General features: G+C 43.5%; 1 protein-coding gene across 2 annotated transcripts in view; it reads left to right on the plus strand.

Annotated features, from left to right (window-relative positions):
• PRMT8 (protein arginine methyltransferase 8) overlaps positions 1 to 15,482 on the plus strand; it is a 103,275-nt gene that overhangs the window by 38,869 nt on the left and 48,924 nt on the right. The window lies entirely within an intron of this gene.

Below are 15,482 nucleotides of genomic sequence, written 5' to 3' on the forward strand. Positions count from 1 at the left end.
TAGGATCAGAAGAGGCTAAAATAGGAAAAGAACAACTTAAAAATTACTTAGATAAGTTAGATGTCTTCAGTTCACCAGGGCCTGATCAAATGCACCCTAGAATACTCAAGGAGCTGACTGAGGAGATATCTGAGCCATTAGTGATTATCTTTGAGAAGTCATGGAAGATGGGAGAGATTCCAGAAGACTGGAAAAGGGCAAATATAGTGCCCATCTATAAAAAGGGAAATAAGGACAACCCAGGAAATTACAGACCAGTCAGCTTAACTTCTGTACCCGGAAAGATAATGGAGCAAATAATTAAGCAATTAATTTGCAAACATCTAGAAGATAATAAGGTGATAAGTAACAGCATGGATTTGTAAAAAACAAATCATTTCAAATCAACCTGGTAGCTTCCTTTGACAGGGTAACAAGCCTTATGGATAGGGGGGAAGCGGAAGACATGGTATATCTTGACTTTAGTAAAGCTTTGATACTGACTTGATCCTTCTCATAAACAAACTAGGGAAATTCAACCTAGATGGAGCTACTATAAGGTAGGTGCAAAACTGGTTGGAATACCATTCCCAGAGAGTAGTTATCAGTGGTTCACAGTCAAACTTGAAATGTATATCAAGTGGGGTCCCGCATGGATCACTTCTGGGTCCAGTTCTGTTCAATATCTTCATCAATGATTTAGATAATGGCATACAGAGTACACTTATAAAGTTTGTTGGTGATACCAAGCTAGGAGGGCTTGCAAGCACTTTGGAGGATAGGATTAAAATTCAAAATGATCTGGACAAACTAGAGAAATGGTCTGAAGTAAATAGGATGAAATTCAATAAGGACCAATGCAAAGTACTCCATTTAGGAAGGAACAATCAGTTGCAGACATACAAAATGGGAAATGACTGCCTAGGAAGGAGTACTGCAGAAAGGGATCTGGTGGTCATAGTGGACCATAGGCTAAATATGAGTCAACAGTGTAATGCTGTTGCAAAAAAAGCGAACATCATTCTGGGATGTGTTAGCAGGAGTGTTGTAAGCAAGACATGAGAAGTAATTCTTCTGCTCTACTCCACTTTGATTAGGCCTCAACTGGAGTATTGTGTCCAGTTCTGGGAGCCACATTTCAGGAAAGATGTGGACAAATCAGAGAAAGTCCAGAGAAGAGCAACAAAATTGATTAAAGGTCTAGAAACCATGATTTATGAGGGAAGATTGGAAAAAATTGGGTTTGTTTAGTCTGGAAAAGAGAAGACTGAGAGGGGACATAGCTGTTTTCAAGTATGTAGAAGTTTGGTACAATTTTTCTCCCTCCTCCTTGTTTTTCTTAACCTCTGAGGATAGGACGAGAAGCAACGAGCTTAAACTGCAGCAAGGGATGTTTACATTCGACATTAGGAAAAACTTCCTAACTGTCAGGGTGGCTAAGCACTGGAATAAATTGCCTAAGGAGGTTGTGGAATCTCTATCATTGGAGATTTTAAGAGCAGGTTAGACAAACACCTGTCAGGAATGGTCTAGATAATTAGTCCTGCCCTGAGTGCCGGGGACTGGAGTAGATGACCTCTTGAGGTCCCTTCCAGTTCTATGATTCTATGCTCCATGGGCTGAAGGAGGGAAGATTAATTCCCACGGTTCAAAACACCACCCTTGTCTGAGAGTATTATACCTCCACAAGCCCTGTGCCATGCCTGGCTACATGAGCTTGGAGCAGTGGGGTGGGTTTGGTCCCTGTACAGTATGGGATAACATGGTGTAATTGCTGGGTGGTATACGAGCACTTGCCCTTGAAAGATCAGCAGGAATCAGGCCAGATGGGACATTAAAAAGTCAATATCAGTGCAAGTAATATACATTTAACACTAACAATGGTCTGTACCAGATTTAGAGGTGACTCTGCAGCGAATGCCTGGGAAAGCAATTGATATGGTTTATTTTTAGACTCCCTGAGACCGTGACCAACATTTGAAAAATCAGCAGGAACACCTGATGCATTTTAATAAAGCAGAGACATTCCTCCCCTTATGCTGGTCTCTGAAACGCAAATGTGAACTAAAACGATGTTAAACTTGGAAATGCTCGTTATTTCCCAGAGGCTGTAGCCTAGATTCACGAGGAAAACTGGGCTATTGTCTTTCCTTCTTTCTCACGTTCTAAGGACAGGCAAAAATATATAAATAAAATACCCCAACCTAACTGTAACCTCTCCTCTCAAACCAAGATGAACTCTAATACCCTGTCAGAGGTCCAGGCCATTTGCCCCCTAACATTTTTGCCTTGATTACTTCTGTACTACCTGATCTGGATGAAATGCCACGACACTGGCCATTCTGGGATTTCTGGCCTTGTCAAAACCCCTTAGCACCAGATGTTTCAGGGGGGGAAGTTTATTCATGTAAAATGCACACAGCATGGCTTGCCTGGTGGTTCACTGTAGCCCCCTCACATTTTGGGGAAGGGAACAAAGGAGAAAGGAAGTTGTTCCCTGGATGATTGATCAATTTATCTAGGTACTTATATGACCCTCATCACTGTAATCTCTCAGTTTCTCACAAATTAATTAAAAAGAATGGGAATCACACCAAACTCTTGCCCACCTTCGTCTGAAGGAGAAACTCGAAAGGTGGGAGGTTTCTGTTTTGTGTGTGTGGTTGTTTTTGCAGCAGGGTTGCTGTTAGAGCAGCCTTAAGAAGGGGACAGCACCGCTAGGATGGAAGAGGGGGCTAGGACATGTTGCACATCACCATAACCCTGTCTGAGACCAGGAGGCACAACCTGTCGCAGCCTCTGCCACCTTGCAGAAAATGTGTGGGGGGTGGCGGTAACTGTGCAATTAATGTTAATAGCTTCTTAGGATAAATATGGAGAGTGCTCCCTGGGCCTCTCTTTTTAACAAAAGCAGACAGTAGTTCACTTCAGTTGCCATACATAGGGTTGCCAGGTGTCCAGGTTTTTACCGGAACACCCGGTCGAAAAGAACCCTAGTGGCTCCAGTCAGCACTGCTGACCGGACTGTTAAAAGTCTGGTTGACAGTGCTGCTGGTGCAGCAGGGCTGGCAGGTTCCCAGAAGCGGCCAGCACCTCCTGCTCCTAGGTGGAGGGACGGCCATGGGGGCTCCACGTGCTGCCTCTGCTCTGAGCCCCAGCTCCGCAGCTCCCATTGGCCACGGTTCCCAGCCAATGGGAGCTGTGGGGGTGGTGCCTGTTCACAGGTGCAGCACACAAAGCCACCTGGCCACCCCTGAGTCTAGGGGCCGCAGGGACATACTGGCTGCTTCTGGGAGTGCCTGAGGTAAGCACCGCTCAGAGCCTGCACCCCATACCTCCTCCCGTACCCCAACCCCCTGCCCTGAGCCCCCTTCTGCACCCAAACTCCCTCTTGGAGACTGCACGCCTCCTCCTGCATCCCAACCTCTTGCCCCATCCCAGAGCCCCCTCCCACATCCTGAACTCCTAATTTCAGACCCCACTCAGGAGCCTGCACCCCCAGCCCAGAGCCCATACCCCCTTCCACACCCCAACCCTCTACCCCAGCCTGGAGCCCCCTCCCCCACTCCGAACCCCTCGGCCCCAGCCTGGAGTCACCTCCTGCACCCCAAACCTCTTATCTCCAGACCCACCGCAGATCCTGCACCCCCAGCTGGAGCCTGCATCCCTTCCCACACCCCAACCCCCTGCCCCAGCCTGGTGAAAATCAGTGAGTGAACGAGGGTGGGGGGAATGGAGTGAGCGGAGGGTGGGGCCTCGGGGCAGGGCAAGGGTGTTTGGTTTTCTGCGATTAAAAAGTTGGCATTCCTAACCATTCACCTCTAGCCCCAGTGCATTTCTCCAGGAAAAAAAAAGACAACATGGGTTCATAGGTGCCAACTTCTACTGGCGCCGGTGGGTGCTCGACCCCCCTCTGCACCGCCCCGACTCCACCCCTGCCCTGCCACCTCCCCATTTCAACCCCTTCCCCAAAGTCCCTGCCCCAACTTCACCCCCTCCTTGCCCCTATTCCAACTCTTTCCCCAAATCCCTGCCCTGGCCCCACCTCTTCCCCTGAGTGCACCGTGTTCCCGCTCCTCCCCCCTCCCTCCTGGAGCTTGTTACGCTGCAAAACAACTGTTTTGTGGCGGCAAGCGCTGGGAGGTAGGCGGAGAAGCGGGGACGTGGCGTGCTCAAGGGAGGAGATGGAGGCAGGGTGGGGGGCAGCCTGTGGGTGCAGAGCACCCACTAATTTTTCCCCATGGGTGCTCCAGCCCCGGAGCACCCACGGAGTCGGCGCCTATGCATGGGTTCTCCTTTGTGCTTTTGTACAGTGAAAATGCCAGTCCTGCTTTAGGGTGAGTATTCCAGCACTGGAAACCATGTGCTCATTGCAAGGCTGTCAAGCAACCAGGCAGCTAGCTCCCATCTACAAAATATCCCCAGCTCTGGTGTCCACTTTTAAGCAAGCCAAGTTTATTTACAGCTCTCTGGTTTGTTACCATGACTGTGCCTGTACAGAACCTGTTAACCACCTCCCACCCTCCCACTCACTCTTTTATAGGCAGGAGGCTACATGCTACTCAGAGGGATGGGTGGTGTTCCCAAATCAGGAAAACCCAGGTACGCTGATTGACACATATCTACAGCATCCATTCGTGAGCAAACTGGACAATTGAAACAAAGCATCATAGTATCCAGCACTACACAAATGTAACTGGACTCCTTCACAACTTTTATAACATGCATTTATTTCATTCTCCTTCCCTCTGTATTCAGACTCCTGCATCATGTGATCATCAGAAAGTAACAAATCCATATGCTGCATAGTGTGTGTGTGTGTGTGTGTGTGTACACAGAGAGAGAGAGAGAGAGTGTGGTTGTCAGAGATTAATTTCAGGATTACAGACTCCTACAACTCAGGCCTCTGTACTTGAGTTTAAGAATAAATTGTTAGCTGGCAGTCCACTAAAGGGCAACATAATCAGAGAGCCTGCTTCTGCTGAACAGAACAATGGCAAAACACCATATGAACTCAATGGGAGCAGGACTGGGACCTTAACTAGCCCATTACATACTCCGCACAGTCAGGCCAAGCTCATCCCCAATGAGGTTCACAGGGCTTCAAATCCAACAGATTGGCATCAGTTTCTGATTAATCCACTTTCTGAGCACAATGTCTGTCTTGTGCTGCAGGGAGGATAGAAGTCAAAGCTAGAACTGCATGAATACAAGAATTTTTTTTTGACTATTGGGTTGAATTCAACCTACCTGTGATGGTTGGGGCTTGTTGGAAGCATCGTATAGTGGTTAGGGGGTGAGTCCCTTCTTAGTAAGGAGGAGGGCTGATCGGGGATCCCAGGCCCTCCCACTCCACCAGCCTCTAGCCCAGGGCAGGTTACTGAAGGTCTGGCACTCAGGAGCACCTTAAGGCTGCCATCCCTGGGCCACTTCCTACCACCCACTCTATTGTCAAGGTTTTGCAGACTGTGGCATAAAGGTAATAGAAAAAGTCTGTTCAGTCTGTCTGGGCCCAGGAGGTAGGCCCCTCTTTTCCAAGATAAGCTTCTGGGCACCACATTTCATGAAAGATGTGGACAAGTTGGAGAAAGTCCAGAGGAGAACAACAAAAATGATTAAAAGTCTATTGGTGATGGACTTTGCTACTTCACCACTGGAAGAGCCTCCAGCAAAAAAGAGCGTTTGTGTTGGGTGTGCTCCTACAGTCTCAGGTATACTGCAAACCACATAATTAACAGAGGAATTTTACAAATGGCTGCTTGTTGGATGCCACATTTAGAAACTTTTTCCCTTGGAGACACAGGGGTCCACCAATCACCTGGTATTTCTTGCATCCAACCTTAGACCCTGTCAGTTGTGATCCTTCTGCAGTTTTCATAGAGTTACTGTTGTCATATCTGTCAAAGACTTGGATTATAGAATTAGCTTTGTCAAATCCTTTTAGTACCTGCCTCAAGTGCTTAGCAGCCAAGTCACTGAAAGTGTAGAATTTATCTCCAGTCATCATTTGTATAACAGTCATGGCATCTCTGACGCACACTGTGATTTCTTTGTTGCATGGCCTTAGCTCATGGATTCTTTCAGTTTGAGCTTCTTGCTGATGCCTTAATTCAGCTTTGTCCCTTCTTCTCATTGTTCCATCAGCATGGAAGAAGGGCATAGGCACTGTCCTATTGGGTGACTAAGAATAGTCGCCATTGAAACACAATCTCTGCATTTTGCTAAGGACCAGGCACTGCAGAAAACAATTTCTGGACTTAAAGCTTCTGATTGTCTCTCCCTTGTCAGACCTAAATTTGGTCTTCTTGGCCATGTCAGCAAATGTTCTGGTGCCAGATTTCTTGATTGGACTGAAGAAGCTACATGTCCCATCAGTATCAAGTGCCTGTTTCACAAATCTCTCCATTCGTTCTTCACTATTTTCAGTAGTGACTCTTGTACATATGATGTTTCATGCAGTCCAATAGATATGTTGATAAGCATCTCATGATGTGATTCAGGATCAAATGGCTTTGTCGTATTGTTGATGACATGGCTGGTAAGAGCTGTAACATGCTCTTCAGCTCTCTAGAATGCAGAGGCAAGGACTTGTTTGTGAACTGTCTTCACTACTTCTTGTTAGGCCACATCTTTCTCTCATAGCTTTTGCATAGTCATAATAGTGTTATCTCTAACACTAAATACGGACCCGTGCATAAGTGTGACTGAATTAAAAAGCTAGTTTCCTAAAATATTTCAAAGGCTAGGACTGCATGGTTACACAATTACAAATTAAAACCTTCTACCAGGCAGACTAGATGCTACATTGCATGTACGAAAACTTACAAATGGGGAAACGTTACATTAGGAGTATCTACCCACTATGCAGTACAAACTATGGACACGCAATCTAGTGCACAACCTTCAGTGTGAGACTGATGTGGTCAGCAAATTTCAATTAAAATGATAGAAAACTAGTATAATCACTCGTGAGATATTTGACAATTAAGAATATGCAATATGAAACAGCTCATGTTAGTGTCTTACAAAATGTTAAAATTGGCCATTTTTGCCATGTGCTAAATAGCTCCATCATTTCTGGAAGAAAAAAATACTTGCCCACACAAAACCAATACAGATTTTTTAATACATTGTTGCTTGGTAGCTTTGACCACATTAAGGTGGTGAAATTAACTTATACCTACAGTTCTTACTTTTACTCATGTTGCAGTGTTTCTGGAACTGTGCAAAAACATGACACTCTCATTTTGGGTACCATTGTTTCACATTGCTGAGAAGCTTACAGCACCACTTGACAGCTCCACATCATACCTCTTTTAAACGTACATAAAATAAGCTTTCAAATGGTATTTGATGTGGGTATGTGTAGGGTGGATACCAACAATATGGTCCCTTTTGGGGAATTGCTGCATACCTATAATGTTACATCATCTCATTTGCTGTCACCTCCTACTGGTTATTTCATACATAGCCTTAGAATCACTCCCTGTTCACTTCTAAGATGTGCATCCGAATGCTTTCATAATAATAATGAAAGTTTAATTTCCAGGGAGAGGCTCTTTATATCCTCTCCATCCCTTGTGCAAATGTTTAGGGGCTGGACAGTGGACATCATCTGACCTGTGGTCTCCACAATGCTCAGGTTTCCTGATCACTCTTCTTCTGGAGGTATTGATCATAAGACTTGAGGAAGAATCAATCCTTGTTTGTTCCTGATGATCTGGACAGTTTTGCAAAGCAGTTTGTACACTAATCATGTCTCTAGTTCCTGTGTAGTAAAGGTGGAATGTGCATGTCTTGACAGTGTAGGACCTACAAATCTTGCACAATAGTAGGCACTGCCCATACCTTCTCAAAGTCTAATTTTAGTCCCCCCTTAAATCCCAGTATGTCAGCCATGCTCTTATCAAATTGAAATTTATATGCATCTTTTTCTTTGGTTTGTCTGGGATCTTGCCACATAGGGTGGAATTGGTGTGTCCAGCTGTCCTCCCAGATTCAGCTGTGCTGGGCCTGGGCCATACTTGGTGGCATTTATATTCTATAACTGAGGAAAGCTAAAAATTGATCCTCTTGTTTCAGACCCTGCTTCACAGTTTGCATAGCTCTCTCAGGCTTACCATTAGCTTGGAGATAATGTGAAATGGTTACAATGTAGTCAAAGTTACAGTTGTTCATAAAGGACATGACTGCTTTTTGACAAATTGCGGATCTTTGTCCATAATAAATTCATCTGATGTTGTGCAAACATACTCTCCAGGCAGTTTGGCATTCAAGCTGGAAAAGTCAGGTAAATGTGTGACTTAAGCGTCCGGCAAAATAGTAAGCTACATCCAAGCACCTGTAATTCACAGCTGTGTACCCCAACTATTCTACTGGGTCGGTCTGACTCCTGAGAAATTGTTAGCATTGCCTTTGTCAAGGTTCCTTCCCAACTCTGAACTCTAGGGTACAGATGTGGGGACCTGCATGAAAAAACCCCTAAGCTTATTTTTACCAGCTTAGGTTAAAACTTCCCCAAGGTACAAACTATTTTACCTTTTGCCCCTAGACTTTATTGCTGCCACCACCAAGCATCTAATAAATATATAACAGGGAAATAGCCTGCTTGGAAACATCTTTCCCCACAAAATCCTCCCAAGCCCTACACCCCCTTTCCTGGGGAAGGCTTGATAAAAATCCTCATCAATTTGCATAGGTGAACACAGACCCAAACCCTTGGATCTTAAGAACAATGAAAAAGCAATCAGGTTCTTAAAAAAAGAATTTTAATTGAAGAAAAAGTAAAAGAATCACCTCTGTAAAATCAGGATGGTAAATACCTTACAGGGTAATCAGATTCAAAACATAGAGAATCCCTCTAGATTCAAAACCGTAAGTTACAAAAAGACACAAAACCAGGAATATACATTCCATTCAGCACAACTTATTTTATTAGCCATTAAAACAAAACAGAATCTAATGCATATCTAACTAGATTGCTTATTAGCCCTTTACAGGAGTTCTGACCTGCATTCCTGCTCTGGTCCCAGCAAAAGCAACACACAGATAGAGAGAACCCTTTGTTTCCTCCCCCACCCCAGCTTTGAAAGTATCTTGTCTCCCCATTGGTCATTTTGGTCAGGTGCCAGCGAGGTTATCGTTATCTTCTTAACCCTTTACAGGTGAAAGGGTTTTTCCTCTGGCCAGGAGGGATTTAAAGGTGTTTACCCTTCCCTTTATATTTATGACAGCCTTATATTGGGTAGATCTGCATTTTTCACAAAACTTACATAAACTTATGGGGCCAGAACTCCAACTGGTGTAAACTGGAAGAATTAACGGATTTATAGCTGAGGGTTAGGCCCTTAAGTCCTAGTTTTGAGAACACAAAAACCAAGGCTACAAATTAAACACAATAAGAAGAATCCAACAGACAGAAGACAAGAAACACTTGGGTCAAGATTTTCAAGGCCCTGTTTTTTGAAAAAACAAACAAACTTTGTCTAATAGGTGGTACATTTAAATAATCATATCCAAGGAATGTTGTCTGTCTGTCTAGATTAGATTCCATATCTATAACCTATCTAGATTTTCATACCACACATTACTGTAGTACCTGAGCACTTCAAATACTGAAATAAATCCCTGACACAAAAATTCCATGTGTATAGACAATGGCTGAGGTACTCTGCTCAAGCCAAGGAGCACTCAACAAAACTCAGGAGGGGTTTGCACTCCCCTAAACCTAGGACCAGTCTGGTCCTCACAGTACATAAATCAGAGAAGCTAAAGGTTGCCATAACTTGTGCCATCTGCTAATGAGGTCCCAAGAGGCCATCATGGGAGCCCCCAGCTTTGCCATCCACCCCTAGTCACGACCCCTTTCCCCACTGCAGGGAGAGCTGCATTGCAGGATCTGCTGTGGTGACTGTGTGCTAAGCCAAGAGATAATCCCCACCCTGGGGAGATCCTTCTGGGGCTGCTTTGTTCCAGTGGTCCTGACACTGGAGAGAATCTGGCTCATTGAAATTCAGAACCCACAGAAATATTTGACACAGAATTTTGAATGGTCTGAATTTTTACAAATCAAACTCTAACTCCATTCACAGTTTGATTCTCTCTTAATGATGGTGTAGGATTTTTTGAATATAAAATATCTCTAGCCTGCTTAGTACCCACGGAAATATATTACTTGTATTCATAAATAACACAGAGCTTGACAGGGAAGAAAATTGCAGTTTGAGCATCGGTTTTATCAGTCTTCTGTTCAAGATTTGAATCTTAGTATCCAAGACCCTATCTCCATGGTAATGTCAAGGAAGAGCAGGACTTGCGTAACCTTGAAAATTAATTTTCTTTTTCTTGACACACCTCAATTTTCTTCAGTCTCGTAAAAATGGAAAGTAATTAAAAGAGTTTTGCATGTTTCCCATCCCCCAACTCTTTCTTGCCTCGCTGCAGAGTCAGATGGTGATGCATGAAAAAGCTGAGATTTTCAAAGCTGCCTCAGGTATTTGAATGCCCAAGTCTCATTCAAATTAATAAATGAAAATTAATGTGAATTGGACATCCACATGCTACAGGTGGCTTTGAAAATCTCAGCCAAAGTCCTTTGTATACTCAGTAAGGCCCCACTCATGCAACAAGATCTAACATGGAGCCATAGGCCCATGAGGAATCCTGATGGCTTCAAAGGGACTCTGTGCAGGCATAAGGCTCCATGCTTCTGGAGACCACTGAAGGAAAAGGACATGTTAGTTTCATAGAGTTTAAGGCCAGAGGAGACCACAGACAGAATTATAGAATCATAGGACTGGAAGGGACCTCAAGAGGTCACCTAGTCCAGTCCCCTGCACTCATGGCAGGACTAAGTATTATCTGGACCATCCCTGACAGGTGTTTGTCTAACCTGCTCTTAAAAATCTCCAATTACGAAGATTCCACCACTTCCCTGGGCAATTTATTCCAGTGCTTAACCACCCTGACAGGAAGTTTTTCCTAATGTCCAGCCTAAACCTCTCTTGCTGCAATTTAAGCCCATTGCTTCTTGTCCTCGGTTAACGAGAACAGTTTTTCTCCTCCTTCTTGTAACAACCTTTTATGTACTTGAAAACTCTTATCATGTCTTCTCTTCTCTAGACTAAACAAACCCTATTTTTTCAATCTTCCCTCATAGGTAACGTTTTCTAGATCTTTAATAATTTTTGTTGCTCTTCTCTGGACTTTCTCCAATTTGTCCACATCTTTCCTGAAATGTGGCACCCAGAACTGGACACAGTACTCCAGCTGAGGCCTAATCAGTGCAGTGTAGAGTGGAAGAATTACTTCTCATGTCTTGTTTACAACACCCTGCTAATACATCCCAGAATGATGGGGTTTTTTTTGTAACAGCGTTACACTGTTGACTCATATTTATCTTGTGATCCACTATGACCTCCCAGATCCCTTTCTGCAGTACTCCTTCCTAGGCAGTAATTTCCCATTTTGTATGTGTGCAACTGATTGTTCCTTCCTAAGTGGAGTACTTTGCATTTGTCATTATTGAATTTCATCCTATTTACTTCAGATCATATCTCCAGTTTGTCCAGATCATTTTGAATTTTAATCCTATCCCAAAAAGCACTTGCAACCCCTTGCAGCTTGGTATCGTCTGCAAACTTTATAAGTGTACTCTCTATGCCATTATCTAAATCACTGATGAAAATATTGAACAGAACTTGACCCGGAACTGATCCTTGCAGGACCCCACTTGATATACATTTCAAGTTTGACTGTGAACCACTGATAACTACTCTCTGGGAATGTGTTTCCAACTGGTTATGCTACCTTATAGTAGCTCTATCTAGGTTGTATTTCCCTAGTTTGTTTATGAGTAGGTCATGTAGATCATGTAGTCTGACCTCCTGCATATTACAGGCCATTAAGTTTCACCCAGTTTCCCCTGTGAAAGGGTTGACTCACTGCTAGCACCTCCTTATGGGCAGGCATGGCATAGCAGCTCTCTTCTCATTGTGTACTACCTGTCAACCAACGCTCTGGGCCTGCAGATATCTGCCTCTTCCTGTGACTTGGCCCTCCAGCCAGGTCACTTTACAGTCTTGCCCCTTCCGGGGTAGTCAACTAACAAGAACAAGGAGACTTAACATAAATAAACTGAGTTCACAGGTAAAAGTGGGGAATGTTTCCCTCTCAAGGTGTGTCAGTATCCGGCCATCCCTTTCCTCAGGAAGGGCCCATGAAGGAAAGCATACTTTTGAGTGGGGAGCTCCTGCCTTTGGTCAGCCCTCTCTTCAGGAGCTGAGCACTGAGGGCCTGCTCTCCTTACTGGTCTGTCATCAACTAGAAGGGACTCTTCCTCTGAAGCTCCTCTCCCCAAGACTAACATTTCTCAGAGGTACAAAGGAGCAGAGCCACCTAAGCCAACATTACCTCATTAACCCCATATTGTCCCACGTAGGGTTTGTTTATCCCAGGACACCTCTATAGTGATCCCAAAGATTTTAGTTAGACTAAAGCATTTCAATCCTCAGGAAATTAAACTGTTGTGTGCCACAGACAGAGAGAACAGGGGAGACCAAGGTGACCCAATGCTCAAGGCCTTTGCAATTGTAAGGAATTGATTAGGTGAGATATACCCAGATGATCCTACCAGGACATCCACACCCAGTGCTGCAGAGGGAAGGAAAAATAAACCCCAAAGGTCACTGCCAATCTGAGCTGGGGGGAAATTCCTTGCCAACCCCAAATCTGGAGATCGGTATGACCTTGAGCATGTGTATTAGGTTCAATATATCTCACCTAGTGTTTTCTTTAGTAATGTGCCAAAGAAGTGACAGGACCAACTTGTGTCACCCTTTCCTTTAAACTTACACCCCAAACACTGGAAAGCCTGGTTGTAGGTCATCTTCAAGTGTCTCCAAACAGCAGTGTCCTCTGCAGGTGGGCAGAATTGCTGAGCACATTGATGGATGTCTCACAGGGTAGCTTTTTATCATATTGTTTTGGATGTCGATAGGTCTCTGAATTAATCAGTGTTCTGGAGCAGTATGCGACTGGTTTCAGTAGACTATTAAGATCTTGCAGTATTACCCCCTTAATTCATAATCAGTGGCATCCATATCTAGAATGTTTGGGCTTACTGGTAACATGGGAAGTTAGTACTGGGGCTTCAGATAGGAGCTGGTAGACTCCGTAGAATGTCTGCTCTGGTGCTTGCTCTAATTCAGGTGCTTGCCCTTCTCAGGAGTTATTCAAAGGATGTATTGTTTCTGACAGGTTAGGTATACATCTGCCAAGCTAGTTAATCAAGCCTAGGCTTCTTTCCAGTTCTGGAATAGATTCAGGAAGCTGCCTTTTCTCAATGGTTTTACTCTGGAGCTTGGCTTTCATCTGGAGCATTTATAACACGTCCAAAGAAGTCTAGCTGTTTCTGGTTCAGCAAGCACTTCTCTTCGCTGAGGTTCAGACTTGCAGACTTTATTGTTTCCCGGACAATAGACATTCTTTCAACATATTCCTCTTCCTTGTTTTCCAGTGTTCTGGCAGTATTCACTGGCTTTCGTATGGTGTTCATTGTCATTGTACCTGAGTGCCTCACATACATCAATGAATTTGTTTTCACAACATCCTCTGTGGTAGGGAATTATTACTATCTCCATTTGACAGATGGGTAATTGAGGCACAGAGAAATTAGCTGACTTGAGTAAGATCACACTTGATGTCTATGGCAGACCTGGGAACAGAACACATGTCTCCTGAGTTCTAGTAACAAGACTATTTTTCTTCTCCAACCCATAGCTATGTACTACAATATCATCTACAGAACTGATTACAGCGCTTATTCCAGGTGCTTCATTATTTATATCATTTTCCTTTGGAAGGTCTCAGGTGTACTAGTAATACAAAGTTGCAAATTTTCAGAAATAATGCAGTCTCAATAGCATGATAACAGTTATTAACCTGGCACTGTCTGGATGTATAGGCCTTTGCCAAAAACCAGCTGCAGCATCTAAAGGAAAAATATAGTGACTGCTCTGTGAGAGATTGCAGAGAATGGCAGTGCTCTGTCATTTCCTTTGTAAAGAGAGGAACCAGTTGGTGTAACACCAGCTCCCTCCAACTGGGAACGTTGAGGTTCCCTCCTTTCTGTGTCTACATTATGGAAAACGTTTGTGGTTAGTAAACCTTGATCTCTTATCCTAATATAGACAAACCCTAAATGATCTGCCCCAGCTCACATGGAATGTTGGAGATAAACTCAGGAATTGAATCTAGATCCCCTGAGAGCTATAAGTGCATTAACCAAAAGACCATATTGGCTCCTTATAGATAAGCATCTCTAGTTGACAGCAAATTAGACATGAATTTACACTACGACCATAAAAAAGGCCAGTGTCCCTTTAGATTTCACATACAAAAGGCATGGCATCATTGAACAAAAGGGGGATAGATTCTCTCTCCTGTACCATGTATGGCTCTTGTGCAACTGTCCATAGAATATTGCACTGAGCATCTCACTACCTCAAAGACAGTGACAAAGTGCAAAGAATAGCTACAAAATGACCTTGGTGCTAGAGAACTTGATTTAGGAAGCAAACAGGGTAGAGGGATTACAGTCTGCAAACATTTGATAGGTGCAACACCAAGGAGGGAAAGGAATTGTTTAGGATATTACATGGTGGTATAACTAGGAGTAATGGGACGAAATTACAAGGAGAAAAATGTGGATAACTATTATGAAAAAGTCTTAATGAAACGAGATGTGGAATAGAGAAGTGGCAGAAGCCCCATTGCTTGGGACTATTAAAACAAACCAATAATAGGGAACAATCCTGCAGTGGCTGGGAGATGGACTGTGTGAACTAGGTCTTTTCCATCTCCAGTTTCTATGATGAAAGTATTTTTAGATCCTTCAGGATGAAAGGCATTGCAGGAATGTAAGTTATTACTATTCATTTTACACAGATGGACCAAAGAAACCATCAAAAGAAGACATGTTTAAAATTAACATGAGCAAGGAAAGAAAGGTTAAAGTCATTTTTTTTTTTATCAAAGTAAGTTAAACTAGGCTAATTGGTGCTATTCGGAGACAGTACAAGTGATTGATTTCTTGCAACACTAAACTGCAAATGATAATTCAAACCTCAGAAAAAAATCTCTAGCGGAGGTTGCACCAAATGAAGTCATGGCTGGGGAATTAGTGAATTTAAAACCTGAGAACAAGTAGGATAAGGATGGAATATTTTAGGTGGAGGAATTTCCCTGGCTTTCTGTACAAATAAATTAATGGTGATGATCCGTAAATGGTAGGGCAACTTTCACATTCCTCTGAGATTTTGATGCCTCTTCTAATTTTTCTCACTGTTCAGAATTTTGCTTCGTGCTAGAATTAAAGATGGAGATATATTTAAGAACCCACATCCTCCATGACTTTTTCCAGATATAATGTTAATGCAACGTTCTGTGTTCTGGTATTGTATTAATACATCCTTTCTACTCATTGAAGCTATCAAATCTGATCC

The sequence above is a fragment of the Chelonia mydas genome, chromosome 1 (genome assembly GCF_015237465.2).
Source record: "Chelonia mydas isolate rCheMyd1 chromosome 1, rCheMyd1.pri.v2, whole genome shotgun sequence".
Taxonomy (NCBI): domain Eukaryota; kingdom Metazoa; phylum Chordata; order Testudines; family Cheloniidae; genus Chelonia; species Chelonia mydas.